Consider the following 20471-nt stretch of genomic DNA (forward strand, 5'->3'; position numbering starts at 1 on the left):
CATGAATGGAAACAAACTTAACACTGAATCCAACGCAAAACGATCTTTACAGTTGGGTGCAGACCAAGCATTACATGTAAACGGGCCGAAAAAGTTAACGCGGCGTTTACTCGCGTGCACTTCATGTAAACGCCGCGTTAACTGTGCGTTAACTCCGAAATTGCAGTAGACATTAAAAGTAAACGGGCGTTTACTTTCGCGTTTACCTCCGCGTTAACGCAAAAACGGCGAGTCTTCTAATTTTGTAAAGAGTAAACGGGCGTTTACTTTTCCGTTTACCTCCGCGTTAACGTGGAAAACGGCGCGTCTTCTATTTTTGTAATAAGTAAACGCGCGTTTATTGTTTGTAGTAAACGCCCGTTAACGCAGATTGTCATCGTAACTTGGATACACTGACCTAAAATATGAAATGATAAGGAACATATAAAATTAATTGACCAACTGATCATTTCTGCTTGACATATTGACGATTACAGTTATTTAAAAATGTCACACATTTGTATTTAATTGAACAATAATTATAGTAAATTTCGTGTTCTTCGCAAATAATAGTTTAAGTATGTTTATTCAAATACATGTAATTTAATCCTCACCAAAATCAAACAGTTTTCTCATTTTAGACAGACTGACTCGTAAAACAAAACTTTTTGATATCATTCACCACAACTGACAATATTTACCTCTTAACAAGTTATCTTATTCTATATAGAAGTAATTCAGTTATATTTTTATGCCATAATTGACCATATAAAACAATTGACAGCAATGTTTGTACCAGCCTGACAGCGATGACCTCTTTTTATTTAAAATATTGAATAGTAAACAAAATTCAGTAGTTTTCATACATCAGACTAACTCGTAATATATAATTATTATTAGGTAGCAATATTTGAATATTATGACTAAAAAATTTTGTTCGCATCAATTTAGATTGCCAGCATGTACTTTTTTATTCAAAATATTGAATCGTAAAAAAAAATCAGTAGTTTTCATACCTCAGACTTACTCATGTAATAAAATAATTTGTCCGCAACAACAAAAACTGACCATATAAGCATTTTAATACGTAAATCAATATAGCTGCATAGTAAATTAGTTATATTTTCATGTAAGGATTGATTGAATAAGAAAATAGGTAGCAATATTTGAATATTATGACTAAAAAACTTTGTTCGCATCAATTTAGAGTGCCAGCATGTCCTTTTTTATTCAAAATATTGAATCATAAACCAAAGTCAGTAGTTTTCATACCTCAGACTGACTCATAAAATAAAATTGTTTGTCTGCAACAACCAAAACTGACCATATAAGCATTCTAGTATGTAAATCTATATAGCCGCATAGTAAATGAGTTATATTTTCATGTAAGGATTAATTGTATAATAAAATAGGTAGCAATATTTAACAAATTATGACTAAAAAATTTTGTTAGCATCAATTTAGAGTGCCAGCATGTCCTTTTTTTATTTAAAATATTGAATCGTAAACAAAATTCAGTAGTTTTCATACCTCAGACTGACTCATATAATAAAATTATTTGTCCGCAACAACCAAAACTGACCATATAAGCATTTTATTATGTAAATCTATATAGCCACATAGTAAATGAGTTATATTTTCATGTAAGGATTGATTGTATAAGAAAATAGGTAGCAATATTTGAATATTATGACTAAAAAATTTTGTTCGCATCAATTTAGAGTGCCAGCATGTCCTTTTTTTATTTAAAATATTGAATCGTAAACAAAATTCAGTAGTTTTCATACCTCAGACTGACTCATATAATAAAATTGTTTGTCTGCAACAACCAAAACTGACCATATAAGCATTCTAGTATGTAAATCTATATAGCCGCATAGTAAATGAGTTATATTTTCATGTAAGGATTGATTGTATAATAAAATAGGTAGCAATATTTAACAAATTATGACTAAAAAATTTTGTTAGCATCAATTTAGAGTGCCAGCATGTCCTTTTTTTATTTAAAATATTGAATCGTAAACAAAATTCAGTAGTTTTCATACCTCAGACTGACTCATATAAGAAAATTACTTGTCCGCAACAACCAAAACTGACCATATAAGCATTTAATTATGTAAATCTATGTAGCCGCATAGTAAATGAGTTATATTTTCATGTAAGGATTTATTGTATAAGAAAATAGGTAGCAATATTTGAATATTATGACTAAAAAATTTTGTTTGAATCAATTTAGAGTGCCAGCATGTCCTTTTTTATTCAAAATATTGAATCGTAAACAAAATTCAGTAGTTTTCATACCTCAGACTGACTCATATAATAAAATTATTTCTCCGCAACAACCAAAACTGACCATATAAGCATTTGCTTATGTAAATCTATATAGCCGCATAGTAAATGAGCTATATTTTCATGTAAGGATTGATTGTATAAGAAAATAGGTAGCAATATTTGAATATTATGATTACAAAATTTTGTTCGCATCAATTTAGAGTGCCAGCATGTCCTTTTTTATTCAAAATATTGAAGCGTAAACAAAATTCAGTAGTTTTCATACCTCAGACTGACTCATATAATAAAAATATTTGTCCGCAACAACCAAAACTGACCATATAAGCATTCTAGTATGTAAATCTATATAGCCGCATAGTAAATGAGTTATATTTTCAAGTAAGGATTGATTGTATAATATAAAAGGTAGTAATATTTGAATATTATGATTAAAAAAAATTTGTTCGCATCAATTTAGAGTGCCAGCATGTCCTTTTTTTATTTAAAATATTGAAGTGTAAACAAAATTCAGCAGTTTTCATACCTCAGACTGACTAATATAATAAAATTATTTGTCCGCAACAACCAAAACTGACCATATAAGCATTCTAGTATGTAAATCTATATAGCCGCATAGTAAATGAGTTATATTTTCAAGTAAGGATTGATTGTATAATATAAAAGGTAGTAATATTTGAATATTATGATTAAAAAAAATTTGTTCGCATCAATTTAGAGTGCCAGCATGTCCTTTTTTTATTTAAAATATTGAAGTGTAAACAAAATTCAGCAGTTTTCATACCTCAGACTGACTCATATAATAAAAATATTTTTCCACAACAACCAAAACTGACCATATAAGCATTCTAGTATGTAAATCTATTTAGCCGCATAGTAAATGAGTTATATTTTCATGTAAGGATTGATTGTATAAGAAAATAGGTAGCAATATTTGAATATTATGACTAAAAAATTTTGTTCGCATCAATTTAGAGTGCCAGCATGTACTTTTTTTATTCAAAATATTGAATCGTAAACAAAATTCAGTAGTTTTCATACCTCAGACTGACTCATATAATAAAATTATTTGTCCGCAACAACCAAAACTTACCATATAAGCATTTTATTATGTAAATCTATATAGCCGCATAGTAAATGAGTTATATTTTCATGTAAGGATTTATTGTATAAGAAAATAGGTAGCAATATTTGAATATTATGACTAAAAAATTTTGTTTGAATCAATTTAGAGTGCCAGCATGTCCTTTTTTATTCAAAATATTGAAGCGTAAACAAAATTCAGTAGTTTTCATACCTCAGACTGACTCATATAATAAAATTATTTCTCCGCAACAACCAAAACTGACCATATAAGCATTTGCTTATGTAAATCTATATAGCCGCATAGTAAATGAGCTATATTTTCATGTAAGGATTGATTGTATAAGAAAATAGGTAGCAATATTTGAATATTATGATTACAAAATTTTGTTCGCATCAATTTAGAGTGCCAGCATGTCCTTTTTTATTCAAAATATTGAAGCGTAAACAAAATTCAGTAGTTTTCATACCTCAGACTGACTCATATAATAAAATTATTTGTCCGCAACAACCAAAACTGACCATAAAAGCATTTGCTTCTGTAAATCTATATAGCCACAGAGTAAATGAGCTATATTTTCATGTAAGGATTGATTGTATAAAAAAATAGGTAGCAATATTTGAACATTATGATTACAAAATTTTATTCGCATCAATTTAAAGTTCCAGCATGTCCTTTTTTATTCAAAATATTGAATCGTAAACAAAATTCAGTAGTTTTCATACCTCAGACTGACTCATATAATAAAAATATTTGTCCACAACAACCAAAACTGACCATATAAACATTTGCTTATGTAAATCTATATAGCGGCATAGTAAATGAGCTATATTTTCATGTAAGGATTGATTGTATAAGAAAATAGGTAGCAATATTTGAATATTATGACTAAAAAAATTTGTTCGCATCAATTTAGAGTGCCAGCATGTCCTTTTTTTTATTCAAAATATTGAATCGTAAACAAAATTCAGTAGTTTTCATACCTCAGACTGACTCATATAATAAAATTATTTGTCTGCAACAACCAAAACTGACCATATAAGCATTTGCTTATGTAAATCTATATAGCCGCATAGTAAATGAGCTATATTTTCATGTAAGGATTGATTGTATAAGAAAATAGGTAGCAATATTTGAATATTATGACTAAAAAATTTTGTTCGCATCAATTTAGAGTGCCAGCATGTCCTTTTTTTATTCAAAATATTGAATCGTAAACAAAATTCAGTAGTTTTCATACCTCAGACTGACTCATATAATAAAATTATTTGTCCACAACAACCAAAACTGACCATATAAGCATTTTATTATGTAAATCTATTTAGCCGCATAGTAAATGAGTTATATTTTCATGTAAGGAGATTGATTGTATAAGAAAATAGGTAGCAATATTTGAATATTATGACTAAAAAAATTTGTTCGCATCAATTTAGAGTGCCAGCATGTACTTTTTTTATTCAAAATATTGAATCGTAAACAAAATTCAGTAGTTTTCATACCTCAGACTGACTCATATAATAAAATTATTTGTCCGCAACAACCAAAACTTACCATATAAGCATTTTATTATGTAAATCTATATAGCCGCATAGTAAATGAGTTATATTTTCATGTAAGGATTTATTGTATAAGAAAATAGGTAGCAATATTTGAATATTATGACTAAAAAATTTTGTTCGCATCAATTTAGAGTGCCAGCATGTCCTTTTTTTATTCAAAATATTGAATCGTAAACAAAATTCAGTAGTTTTCATACCTCAGACTGAGTCATATAATAAAATTATTTGTCCACAACAACCAAAACTGACCATATAAGCATTTTATTATGTAAATCTATTTAGCCGCATAGTAAATGAGTTATATTATCATGTAAGGAGATTGATTGTATAAGAAAATAGGTAGCAATATTTGAATATTATGACTAAAAAATTTTGTTCGCATCAATTTAGAGTGCCAGCATGTACTTTTTTTATTCAAAATATTGAATCGTAAACAAAATTCAGTAGTTTTCATACCTCAGACTGACTCATATAATAAAATTATTTGTCCGCAACAACCAAAACTTACCATATAACCATTTTATTATGTAAATCTATATAGCCGCATAGTAAATGAGTTATATTTTCATGTAAGGATTTATTGTATAAGAAAATAGGTAGCAATATTTGAATATTATGACTAAAAAATTTTGTTCGCATCAATTTAGAGTGCCAGCATGTACTTTTTTTATTCAAAATATTGAAGCGAAACAAAATTCAGTAGTTTTCATACCTCAGACTGACTCATATAATAAAATTATTTGTCCGCAACAACCAAAACTGACCATAAAAGCATTTGCTTATGTAAATCTATATAGCCACAGAGTAAATGAGCTATATTTTCATGTAAGGATTGATTGTATAAAAGAATAGGTAGCAATATTTGAACATTATGATTACAAAATTTTATTCACATCAATTTAGAGTGCCAGCATGTCCTTTTTTATTCAAAATATTGAATAGTAAACAAAATTCAGTAGTTTTCATACCTCAGACTGACTCATATAATAAAAATATTTTTCCACAACAACCAAAACTGACCATATAAGCATTCTAGTATGTAAATCTATATAGCTGCATAGTAAATGAGTTATATTTTCAAGTAAGGATTGATTGTGTAATAAAAAAGGAAGTAATATTTGAATATTATGATTAAAAAAATTTTGTTCCCATCAATTTAGAGTGCCAGCATGTCCTTTTTTTATTTAAAATATTGAATCATAAACAAAATTCGGTAGTTTTCATACCTCAGACTGACTCATATAATAAAATTATTTGTCCGCAACAACCAAAACTTACCATATAAGCATTTTATTATGTAAATCTATATAGCCGCATAGTAAATGAGTTATATTTTCATGTAAGGATTGATTGTATAAGAAAATAGGTAGCAATATTTGAATATTATGACTAAAAAATTTTGTTCGCATCAATTTAGAGTGCCAGCATGTCCTTTTTTTATTCAAAATATTGAATCGTAAACAAAATTCAGTAGTTTTCATACCTCAGACTGAGTCATATAATAAAATTATTTGTCCACAACAACCAAAACTGACCATATAAGCATTTTATTATGTAAATCTATTTAGCCGCATAGTAAATGAGTTATATTATCATGTAAGGAGATTGATTGTATAAGAAAATAGGTAGCAATATTTGAATATTATGACTAAAAACTTTTGTTCGCATCAATTTAGAGTGCCAGCATGTACTTTTTTTATTCAAAATATTGAATCGTAAACAAAATTCAGTAGTTTTCATACCTCAGACTGACTCATATAATAAAATTATTTGTCCGCAACAACCAAAACTTACCATATAACCATTTTATTATGTAAATCTATATAGCCGCATAGTAAATGAGTTATATTTTCATGTAAGGATTTATTGTATAAGAAAATAGGTAGCAATATTTGAATATTATGACTAAAAAATTTTGTTCGCATCAATTTAGAGTGCCAGCATGTACTTTTTTTATTCAAAATATTGAAGCGAAACAAAATTCAGTAGTTTTCATACCTCAGACTGACTCATATAATAAAATTATTTGTCCGCAACAACCAAAACTGACCATAAAAGCATTTGCTTATGTAAATCTATATAGCCACAGAGTAAATGAGCTATATTTTCATGTAAGGATTGATTGTATAAAAGAATAGGTAGCAATATTTGAACATTATGATTACAAAATTTTATTCACATCAATTTAGAGTGCCAGCATGTCCTTTTTTATTCAAAATATTGAATAGTAAACAAAATTCAGTAGTTTTCATACCTCAGACTGACTCATATAATAAAAATATTTTTCCACAACAACCAAAACTGACCATATAAGCATTCTAGTATGTAAATCTATATAGCTGCATAGTAAATGAGTTATATTTTCAAGTAAGGATTGATTGTATAAGAAAATAGGTAGCAATATTTGAATATTATGACTAAAAAAATTTGTTCGCATCAATTTAGAGTGCCAGCATGTCCTTTTTTTTATTCAAAATATTGAATCGTAAACAAAATTCAGTAGTTTTCATACCTCAGACTGACTCATATAATAAAATTATTTGTCTGCAACAACCAAAACTGACCATATAAGCATTTGCTTATGTAAATCTATATAGCCGCATAGTAAATGAGCTATATTTTCATGTAAGGATTGATTGTATAAGAAAATAGGTAGCAATATTTGAATATTATGACTAAAATATTTTGTTCGCATCAATTTAGACTGCCAGCATGTCCTTTTTTTATTCAAAATATTGAATCGTAAACAAAATTCAGTAGTTTTCATACCTCAGACTGACTCATATAATAAAATTATTTGTCTGCAACAACCAAAACTGACCATATAAGCATTTGCTTATGTAAATCTATATAGCCGCATAGTAAATGAGCTATATTTTCATGTAAGGATTGATTGTATAAGAAAATAGGTAGCAATATTTGAATATTATGACTAAAAAAATTTGTTCGCATCAATTTAGAGTGCCAGCATGTCCTTTTTTTATTTAAAATATTGAATCGTAAACAAAATTCAGTAGTTTTCATACCTCAGACTGACTCATATAATAAAATTATTTGTCCACAACAACCAAAACTGACCATATAAGCATTCTATTATGTAAATTTATATAGCCGCATAGTAAATGAGTTATATATCCATGTAAAGATAGCAATATTTGAACATTTTAATTGACGAGATGGTACAAATGAACATACTTATATTACACTGTATTGATATCCCTTTCAATATACTGTTCAATTTACGTTTTTTTTTATCATTTGTCAAAACAGAATCTTATCATCATCATGTTAATCCAAGGCAAACAAGGTGAATTTCGATTAAAAATTAATGTATTAAATACACCGAGTTATAGTTAGGAATTCGAAGAGACACTTATAAACGGGGAACGAAACAACGTAAACCACGATGTTTATATCCCATCATATAAAAATATTCTCCAGATGTCTCGGATAACCTTTCTTTCCGTATCGATATTTGCACATGTAACTTTTGAAAGGAAAATATAGAAAATCTGCCAATCAGTAAAGTTAATGGACTTTATGAAAGTGATTTTGTGTAATTTAATATTTCGAATTAAAAGAGTTTTTGAATTGTTCTGGTTTGAAACACATATACGTGAAATATATAAAGACTAAAGGTCGGTCGCTTTTATAAAATAAATGTGCAAATGAACTTGAAGTTTATTTCTAAATTTACCCAATCAGTTAACGCGAAAAGTAAACGTGCGTTTACTTTCAAGTGCACGTAAAAATACACTTGTAAAATCTGTACTAAACGCCCGTTTACTTTTAAGTGCACGTAAAAATAAATTTGAAGAATTCTGAAGTAAACGCCGTTTACTACTGACTAAACGGACACATAGTAAACGCCCGTTTACTAGGGTAGACATTAGAAATTTCCATTTCGACCACGTTAACGTAATTATAGTAAACGTGCGTTTACTAGTAAACGGGAGATTTGAAGTTAACTAACGAAATATGTGCACGTGGCGTTAACTTGTGTTTACTTTATGTAATGCTTGGTCTGCACCCAACTGTACCTCATTGGAAAATTAAATGGCGGACTGGCTGAGGTTTTCCTATAGATTTTGTCTAACAGTTAAAAATATTCCAATATAATTACATAATAGTTTTTTCAATTTTAGTTTCAACGAAAGCTTGAAATATAGATAATGTTATGTAAAGGTAAGTAGTAATGATCATTTTCTATTGAAGTTATAAAACAGTACACACCATTACAAGAATGGCAGATGATGTTGCAGGACAATTATAAACTTCAAAAAACATGTCTGTAATATGTTAGTAGTTACAAACTAGGTACACTGTTAAACTATCAGGATATAGTTGTCTTATATTTGGTATTTGATATTAGGGTTTGTTATGAATACAATAATTCTGCTACATATACACATATTATTATGAAACAGTGTTACGAAAAAGTGTTAACACATATGTTTCTAAATAATAGTATAAGTCAATTCTTGATTTTGGTAAAAATTCAAAGAATAAAAATAAATTTAAATTACTTGTATGTTCCCAAAGATTAACGTTTAAAGTACCATGAAAACATGCGTATACCTCAAATGTTACGTTTTCAGTAATTATTTATATTAACCAAGAATTATTTTCATGCAAAGAAAATATGTTTCTAAATAATAGTATAAGTCACTTCCTTATTTTGGTGAAAGTTTAAAGAATAAAAGTTAATATCCTTCATCATAAATTAGTACAATCGAAAATACCTCCTTATTTCAAAGACCAGTCTGTACCAATAATTTCTTATACCTATACCAAACCTATTGCAACTAAAATTTTCAATTACAAACGCGTTTTGCAGGATCTCGATATTGACGACTTCAAGTCTAAACCTCCTGATTGCACTTGTGCTAGTTCCAAATTCACATATAATCCTGCTGGCCACGTTATTACCGGTGACCTTAACATTGTTAATAACACTTCTCTACGAAATGTGTTATCGAAAGGTCCCAAATATCGTGAGCCTAAATCCATCAATTGGAAATACAACTTTAAAATTTTGATGGATTCAGTCGAGGATTATGCCAGGCAATGGGCTAAGCGCGAGAAGGAAGACGTAGACACTCTTTCCGAATGGATTAAGGCAGTGAGGTCGTTGATACAAATCAGAATTAAGAAACTGAATGGGTCCATCAATGCCCATGCTACGTCAATCTTTAAAGACCCAAATGTTGCAAAACACCTATCCGACCTCCATGACAAATATGTTGTTGTCCCCGCAGATAAAGCCCCAAATAACATCGTTTTTGTGTGTAAAAGTCACTACATCAACTGCTTGATAAACGAATTAGGTATTGACAATTCACTTGGAAACTCAACATATACCCTCACGACACTTACCAAAGAGGAAATCCTGGATAATCATAGGTCTGTTCTATGTTCCTTTGGAATTTCAACCAAAGATGAAGAACTGGATCTTCCATCACTGTATTGGATACCTAAACTACATAAGTGTCCTTACAAACAACGGTATATTGCTGGGTCTTCCAAGTGCTCCACGAAACCTCTTTCTAAATTATTAACATCTATTTTATCAGCAATCAAAGACGGGCTTCAAAGTTATTGTGAAACTGCCTATTCTAGAGGTGGCGTGAATCAGATGTGGATACTTAAAAATTCAAAAGATCTTTTAGAGTACATACAATCTTACTCTCTTTCATCTTGTAACAGTATTAAAACATTTGACTTTTCTACTCTGTACACAAGTATTCCACATTCCAAACTAAAAGACAAATTGAAAGAGTTGGTATTACTTTGCTTCATAAAAAAGAATGGCCAACGTAGATACAAGTATCTTGTCTTAGGGAGGGATAAATCCTACTTTGTAAAGAATCACTCTGATTCAAACAAAAAATTCTCTGAAACTGATATTATCAAGATGCTTGATTTCTTGATTGACAACATATTTGTTACGTTCGGAGGACGTGTTTTTCAACAGACTGTCGGCATTCCAATAGGAACAAACTGTGCCCCTCTACTCGCCGACTTGTTTCTTTATTATTATGAGGCTGACTTCATACAGGAACTTCTTAGGAAGAAAGACAAGAAGTTAGCAATATCCTTTAACTCTACTTTCCGCTATATAGATGATGTTCTTTCACTAAACAATTCAAAATTTGGTGACTATGTGGAACGCATCTATCCAATCGAACTAGAGATAAAGGATACTACAGATACAATTAAGTCGGCTTCATATCTTGACTTACATCTAGAAATTGACAATGAGGGTCGGTTGAAAACAAAACTTTACGACAAAAGAGATGATTTCAGCTTTCCAATTGTGAACTTTCCATTTCTAAGTAGCAACATTCCAGCAGCACCTGCATACGGGGTATATATCTCCCAATTGATACATAGGAAAAATTGCGACATATGTTTTCATATGTTTAACATATGTTTTTCATATGTTTGAAAACATATGTAAACATATGTTTAGGCCCGACATGAAAACATATGTTTTTGATCATATGAAAAACATATGTTAAACATATGAAAAACATATGTTTATAAAATCATATGAAAAACATACATGTAAACATATGAAAAACATATGAAAAACATATGTTTTTCATATGTTTTCATCCCAGACCTAAACATATGTTTTCATATGTTTGGCCTAAACATATGTTTTCATATGTTCGGCCCAAACATATGTTTTCACATGTTTTTATATTGGTCTTAAATAAATATTTTTTTTATGTTTTTTTTTTTTATTTTTCAAATGCATTTATTTTTTCATGTATATGTATTTTTATTTGGTTTGTTTTTAATGGTTATGTTTTTGATGTTTTTCTTCTTCTTCATCTTTTTTTCTGTCAGGAACTCATTTTGAGTGTAAATACTTCAATATGATGATTTTAATAACCCCAAATACTTGACTCCACAGAAAATACATGGCAAAATCAAAAGCTCTTAACAAATAAAAAGCAACTGTATACATAAGCATTCCTTTATGCAGAAAAAAAATTATCACAGTCAGTGCTCCATAATTTGTATTGTATATCTAGTAAAACTTTTTTTTTTTAAGTTGTTGTCTCTTCTATTTTCATATTTTTGTCTCTTTCACATACTCATTTCTATTGCCTATGTTCTATTTTCAAATTTTTGTCTCTTTGACATATCCCATTTCTATTGTCTATATTCTATTTTCATGGTTTTGTCTCTTTGACATATCCCATTCTATGTTTGCCTCTTTGACATACCCTAATTCTATTGCCTATATTCTATTTTCTTCTCTATGACATATCAAATTTTTATTGTCTATATTCTATTTTCGTATGTTTGTCTCTGTGACATACACCATTTCTATTGTTGATAATCTATTCTAATCTGATGTATGTGATATTTCTATTGTCTATATTCTATTTTCCTCTGATGTCTGTGATATTTCTATTGTGACAGTCTATATTCTATTTCCCTCTGATGTATGTGATATTTCTATTGTCTATATTCTATTTCCCTCTGATGGATGTGATATTTCTATTGCTATATCACCATACACATTGATATGTGATTGTCTACACTGCTAGCTATTACAGGTGCTAGTGTATGCTGCCGCTTTTGTGGCCCTTAATGGCTTGCTGTTTCGTGTGAGCTCTGTTTTGAAAACTGTATTTTGACCTGTAATGGTTTACTTTTACAAATTATGACCTGGATGGAGAGTTGTTTCATTGGCACTAATACCACATCTTCTTATATCTATAATTAAGAAAGACAACTAGATTGACTTTGGAGTTCAATATTGTATTAATTTAAAATGAATGTTCTTTGGTTCTGTTTCTTTACTTTTCAGTTCCTGAAAATAAAAATAACAGAACAGAGTTTCAATGTCCACTGAGTTGCACATATTTTATTTAGCAAGGAGCAATAATTAAAACTAGAGGCTCTAAAGAGCCTGTGTCGCTCACCTTGGTCTATGTGAATATTAAACAAAGGAAGCAGATGGATTCATGACAAAATTGTGTTTTTGTGATGGTGATGTGTTTGTACGTCTTGCTTTACTGAACATTCTTGCTGCTTACAGTTATCTCTATCTATAATGAACTTGGCCCAGTAGTTTCAGTGGAAAATGTTAGTAAAAATTTACAAATTTTATAAAAATTGTTAAAAATTGACTATAAAGGACAATAATTCCTTAGGGGGTCAATTGACCATTTCAGTCATGTTGACTTATTTGTAAATCTTACTTTGCTGTACATTATTGCTGTTTAAAGTTTATCTCTATCTATAATAATATTCAAGATAATAACCAAAAACATTAAAATTTCCTTAAAATTACCAATTATGGGGCAGCAACCCAACAACGGGTTGTCGGATTCATCTGAAAATTTGAGGGCAGAAAGATCTTGACCTGATAAACAATTTTACCCTGTCAGATTTGCTCTAAAATGCTTTGGTTTTTGAGTTATAAGCCAAAAACTGCATTTTACCCCTATGTTCTATTTTTAGCCATGGCGGCCATCTTGGTTGGTTGGCCGGGTCACACCACATATTTTTTAAACGAGATACCCCAATGATGATTGTGGCCAAGTTTGGTTTAAATTGGCCCAGTAGTTTCAGAGGAGAAGATTTTTGTAAAAGTTAACGACGACGGACGACGACGATGGACGCCAAGTGATGGGAAAAGCTCACTTGGCCCTTTGGGCCAGATGAGCTAAAAAGGCACTTGAAAAAAATTATAAATAAAAAAGTGTGCTTGGAAAATAACTTCTTTTTCTTGTATACGAAATATTTCAAACAGACCTGCAAGGGCATTACTTACAGTATAATAATTGTTTTATAAAATATTGAACCGATGAGAGGGCTTACAAGGCCATTTTCCTTTATTTAATATTTTCAAGGGGCATAACTCTTTTGAAAATAGTCAATCGGTCAAAAGTAGTGAACTTGACAAGTTGAAGGTTACTTTATGGTATGGATTTTGATTATTGTTCATTGCTGAACAGTGACCAGTAAATGTTTTATCTTCGTTCTTTAGTTTTTTAATTGATAGTTGTCACATTGAGGATCATACGCCATCTCCTTATATCAATATTCTAGTTCTTTAAAAACGCTCTACGGTTAAAAGAAAATTATCAAATTAATTTTTCTTGTTTATTTTAAGGTACAGTGGCAAATATTTAATGTATATATTCAAGACAAGAACAACTTTTGATCATGTTAAATATATACAATTCATAATATACGGTCTGTGATGCAAATGCTATAAACATTTGAGCTTCTCATTTCTCATGCGTGTGCAGCAGAAGCAGATGAGACTGGTAAGGATTCCTCGATCCATACTTGACATCAAAAAGACAGAAAAATAAACAACTGTATACATGTACAATTACACTTGAAAAAGTTTTGAATAGATAACATTAAATTATTTAAATCAAATACAATTCTACAGATGAACTTACTTTGATACCAGTTTTTTTTTTACAGGACATCTGCACCTACATGTACATGTACACCGTAGCATGTACCCCAGTGATTCTAATACTGCACTTTACTTTCATTTGGTAACAAGCTAAAATTATAAATTTTAAGTTAATCCAAAAGTCCAGACAAAAACTAAATGTACATGTAGTATGAACTGATGCCACTAATTAATACTTTTACTTTTGAGTTAATGGAAACAATTCATAAACAATCAACAAATATATGTATAGCATGAACTTTTCATATATCATGTATATATAAAAAACTATTCTTCTGCCTAAGTTTTAAAAAATCCATTTAGGCATTAACTCTGGTTTATTAAATCTTGAGTTGCTGTTTCATAGGCAAAATTGTTGAAATACAACATTTATATATAAATATTAAACTCATGAACATAACATGTTGTCATTTGTGTTACCATCTGTATACTTCATGCATTTAATTAAAGAACAGTGTTTCAATGTACTCCACCAATTGATGGATATATAAAATTTGCTGTCAAAAAGCAATAACCACAACAAATAAGTATGTTCTTTTTTTTTAACATTTTTCATAAATTATAAAAATGATCTACAAGAAAAGTAGACATGTGTGGGATGCAATTCCTTACAAATTCAATATCTATTTCCAAGAGGCAAAACTCCTGTAAACATATTTTATTAATAGCCTGTTAAGTTTCTCTTTATCTTCTTTAGTTCTTGCTCAAAACACAAAAGAGGAAAAGATTGCAAAATTTACGAGAAAGTTGTTAAAAATTGACTATAAAGGGCAACAACTGCTTAAGGGGTCCATTGAAAATTTGGTTATGTTGACCATTGTAGATCTTACTTTGCTGAACATTATTGCATGAAACTTTTCAAAAATCAAAAATTTGAAAAATTTTGAAAAAAAAAGGAATCCCTTAAAAAAGTTGAAAACAAACTATCCCCCCCCCCCCCCTAAACTTATTGAAATCTCCCTTGGAGCAATAACCCTTAAACTCAATCCCATCCTTTCTTTTGTAGTATGGAAACTTGTAGTACAATTTCAGAGAGATCCATACACTTGATGGTGGATCCAGAAATTTTCATATGTGGGGGCCCAGTGACTGCCTAAGAGGGGGACTGATCCGGACATGCTTCAGTGTTTCCCTATATAATCAACCAAAATTTTCCCAGAAAAGAGGGAGGGGGGAGGGGGCAGGGCTGTCTGGACCTCCCACCTTAATCCGCCTATGAGTCACTTAAACACAAGTTATTGTCTGGAAACTAGAAACATGCTTCTTTTTGGCCCCTAATTCCTGCATATTTTGGACAACTAACCCAAAACTATCCCAGCCTTCCCTTTGTTATATGGAACATTGTGGCACAATTTCAGAGAGATCTATACAATTACACACAAGTTATTGTCTGGAAACTAGAAAAATGCTTGTTTTTGGCCCCTTATTCCTAAACTTTGGCCCCATGACCCCTAAACTGAATCAAAACCTTGTACTTGTGGTTTTAAACATTGTGGTACAATTTCAGGCAATTGAAATACTTGTAAACAAGCTATTATCCTGAAACTAGAAAAATGCTTGTTTTTGGCCCATTTTGGGCCCCTAATTCCTAAACGGTTGGGACTTCCGACCATCATCCCCAAAATCATCCCAACCTTTTTTTGTGGTATTGGACCTTCTAAACAAAATTCATAAAGATTTATGCACTTAAACCTAAGTTATTGTTCGGAAACCAATGTGTCTTCGGACGCTGCAGATAACGACAACACCTTACCATTATACAATCCCCAAAAATTTTTTGTGGTTGTATAAAAAGAACAAGCAATGGAGTGTATATAGAGCTTCCAATGCTATTTTCAATAAAATGGTCCAGTAGAAAAAATATTTTTTCACAGCTTACACGAAATCAAAATGTGTAACATGTAGATAGTCTGACAACAACAAAATATTCAAACAAAGGTATCCTTTTTATTACATGTACATACCTCTCGTCATAAAATAATTGCCGGCTGCTCTTCATATGCACATAAATCAATATGAAAATCTATGAATCCATCATATAATCTAGAAAGCAATGCCTCAAAGAATTCCATTCTGTTGCTTAACTTCTTCTTCTTCTTGAAGTACATGTACTTCCATAGAAAATGCTAAAAGAAATAATGTAAAATGAAATGTAGTTAAAATATCTGACAAATTGCCTTAAATATTTTTATACATGTTATATGGCAAAATTGGCTTATTTTGATCTTTTAAAACAAGACCAACAGATCTAGACTTGCCCAGAAAAAATTATACTAGTATATATACATGTATAATATAAAAGTATTAAATTATTTAAATGTTCTAATCCATCTTATTAAATCCATATGCTTGTTGTATGAATTCAACTTTATATGTGCAGTACTTAACTAAATACACAGCCTTTATAACTAATTTTCAAATTAAATGTATACATTTTTAATCAACCATGGTAACTTCTTTAGTCAATGAGACAAGGGATTTCAAGGGATTAAACTTAGCTGTTACATTTGTACATGTACATGTATAACATGTAAGGCCTAGTTACCATGGTTATTACAGACATGTACATGTATTAATGTATTACATGTTTTATATGAGACAGTTTGGTAATTACTGAAAAGCAAGGGGGTGTTAAATTTTAACCTTGTCCATCCGTCAGTACATACATTTAGTTGTACATGTATGTCCCAAAAAATTGGGTGGTCACTGGTGTTACTTTTACCTTTCTTCAGTTATGTATTGGCTATTGCTGAATTTTTATTGTTCTTTTCTCTCTAATTTTAGTTTGCCTCAACCAAATGTTATGAAACTTATATACACACCACTTAATTCCACATCTATAAATTCAGATCGAGTTCATATTTGGTGGCATCACTTTTACTGTTCTTGATTTATACCCTTTACAAATTGAAAAATGACTGATTTTTTTGTTTCCGTTTTCTTATTGTAGTTTCAAAACGAAAATTACAAACCAGTGGCGGATCCAGAACTTTTCCTAAGGGGGGGCCCTCTCCAGTCATGCTTCAGTGATTCCCTATATAATCAACCAAATTTTTCCCACGAAAGGGGGGGCATGGGCACCCCCCTGGATCTGCCTATGCACACAATGCTTATATTAAACCACATAAAATTTACACTTTGTAACACAGATCAAGTTTTGAATTCTAGAGGAATTACTTATACATTTCAAGAGTTATGCTCCTTTACAAATGAATTAATAAAATTGTTGATTTTTTGTTTCCATTCTCTTTTGAAATTTGAAGTTACATGTACATGTATACAATAACTAGAACACACCCGTGATATCACGGGTCCGTGACTGATTGAAGTATACAACTATGCGCAAGCCTTATTTGAGTATTAGTATTGTCATCTGATAAAGTCATGTCGATTATAAGATGCACAGTTTTTCTCTGCTTTCAAGTCTTTCTGTTTGAACCCGTTGAACTGGAACTTATCAGTTATTGGTAATATTAATTATTTTGAAAACAAAAGGTCCTGGAATGGAGTATTTTTTAATCAACAGCATTGTCCTATATAAGTTATAAATAAAGTTGAATTCTTTGCTTTGCTGTTTTACGTCATGCCCACCCAGGCGCGGATCCAGAGGGGGGGGGGGGTTCCGGGGGTTGGAACCCCCCTTTTTTTTTGGACGATCAATGCATTTGAATGGGGACATTCAATTGGAACCCCCCCTTTTTAAAATGGCTGGATCCGCCCCTGCCACCAACAAATTGAAAACTGTACCTATACGCCTTATTTTTAGTCCAGATTTTTAGTATTCGTATTGTTATCTTAGAAAGTCTTACTGATTAAAATACTACAATAGGTAACAATTTGACAATTTAGTAGTGTCAACCCTGTGGTTATGACCCGTGTATATAGCATATTAGTCCTGAATACAACGTTTGGTGGTGCGCCTGTCAGATGCGGAACGTACAGATAAGGTAATAGGTAACAGGTGAATATACTATTGGTATCGGTAGCGGACTCGACCCGGAACTTCTTAATTATTGGCAATATTAATTACGTGGAAAACAAAAGGGCCTGGAGTGGTGTAATTTTTAATCTACACCTTTGTACTATATTAGTTATATATAAAGTTGAATTCTGTGATTCGTCGTTTTTACATGATGACGGCTGACAAATTGGACCTCGTAATTTTAGTATTATATAGATACATAATGATGTTTAAATTTGGTCAGTGTAAATGAGATCAAGACAAGGTCAAATGAACCTTGATCATGTTGATAGACACAGACTTGCAGACTCATTCATGCCCTATTATAAACATACATTTTACACCAAAACCTGAACTATTTTGTATGCTGCAGTTACTACTTGTATCTGGAATAAACCTTAACCAGGCAAGGTTTGGTGGTAAATAACTTGTTGTTAGCTTTGAACTAGTTATCAGTAATAACTAAGAGGTAACTCTCAAATCTGGACTTAAAGAGGTTATTTTTGTTGTGCCTGTGGTGATGTATAAATACATGTACCCTGTCTGCTTTATGTTTTTGTTAGATGTCTTTTTGCTTTGTACATGTTGTACATATCTGATGGCAAATGTGTTAAGCCCTTTTCACACAACTATCCAAGGTTAGGAGGGGGTTTAATTTGGCACCAACAAACTGGTTTGACTCCATCACATCCTGTACATGTACATGCTGTACGTTTCTGTCCCAAGTCAGAAGCCTGTTATTTAGAAGTTCATGTTGTAGTTTGTTGCTATACTTGTATATCATATTTGTTTATTTGTTCCTTGTTTTGTTTTAAAATCATTATCAGTCTGTAAGTTCCTTCATTTGACTTATAAAGCTGACTTTGCATTATGCACTTTGCTCATTGTTGAAGTCAACTTGTAAGATACAAATGAACATGTAGTCCAAATTATTATGACGTCTAGAAAGGCTATTTTTAATTTTTGCATTGACGCAGCCATTCTGCGACATAGATGTAAATAAAATTAAGTATAATAGCTTCCAAGACTTCATTATTATTTAGACTACATTTGTACTTGTATTTTAACTTATAATTGTTGGCAGGCCTTGGTGGCTGAGTGTAAAGTGGTTGGTATGTTTATGTCTTGTTCTACTGTCTGATTTAAAAAGAAGATCTTTAGGGTAAATTGCTATGTGTTGGTGTATGATCTTATAGAATACCACTAGTCTTGTTTGTATTCGTCTCAATTCTAATGTAGGCCACTGTAGGTGATCAAGCATATTTAAGACAGAGCTGGTATTGTGATATACCGGTTCTCCGGTTTACAATCAACAGTCAAATAGTTTTATTGTGAAAAAATTGCACACACATCTTCCTGTTTTGGCCAATTATAATAATAAAAAAGGTGCATTATTATATTTACCATTCGTTGCCCTTTTAAGGTACATAAATGTACGTAATCCATGAAAACAAAACACTTTCGACATTTCGAACTTTCGTTGCGTTGACTTTCTCTAGACTTTCATATCTATGTTTCGTTCCCCGGTTTCTTCTAGTTAATCGACAAGTCACTCAATTCAATTTATCTGTTTATAAGAAGAAGAAGAAGTAAAATCTGTCTCTGTCCATTCTTAAAACTTAAAAACAGCTGTAGACTGCTGCAGATGATCGCGTGAGCGTCCATGGTTTGCGTCATAATGCACAAAACGATAACGGTGAAAATATTTCCGAGTTTTCCTGGTTTTCGAATTCGATGTGCCAAGTACGTAATACGAGGGTCTGGAATCAAAATTAGGGATTTAAGAAAAGGGAATAAGAAAAAAAATGCAGAATAGTTATGAAAAACAGAGAGAGAATAATGGGATAATCAATAATAATTATAAAAATTAATTTAGAATAAAGAACAAACTATAAAAAGTAAAGAATATTTATTCATTATTCATATTATTATCTATTAATCATAACTCATTCACTTATTTTACATTCTTATTAAATTAATTAGAAAGCTCTGCTGTTAGGATGATAGGCTTCAATACTAATTTAGACATTTTCTCCAATTTTCATTAATGTATTTTAAAACATATGAAAACATATGAAAATCATACGTTTTTCATATGTTTGTAAACATATGTTTACATATGTCATAAAACATATGTTAACA

General features: G+C 30.7%; 1 long non-coding RNA gene across 1 annotated transcript; it reads right to left on the reverse strand.

The window, feature by feature from the left end:
* Nucleotides 1-12674: 12674 nt before the first annotated feature.
* Nucleotides 12675-19959, reverse strand: LOC143042273 (uncharacterized). The gene is made up of 4 exons (XR_012967929.1): nucleotides 19734-19959; nucleotides 16333-16494; nucleotides 14349-14458; nucleotides 12675-12742 (listed from the first exon to the last, which is right to left on the reverse strand). It is a non-coding gene; the product is annotated as an uncharacterized LOC143042273 (long non-coding RNA).
* Between the last annotated feature and the right edge of the window lie 512 nt (nucleotides 19960-20471).

Source organism: Mytilus galloprovincialis, chromosome 8 (assembly GCF_965363235.1).
Source record: "Mytilus galloprovincialis chromosome 8, xbMytGall1.hap1.1, whole genome shotgun sequence".
Taxonomy (NCBI): domain Eukaryota; kingdom Metazoa; phylum Mollusca; class Bivalvia; order Mytilida; family Mytilidae; genus Mytilus; species Mytilus galloprovincialis.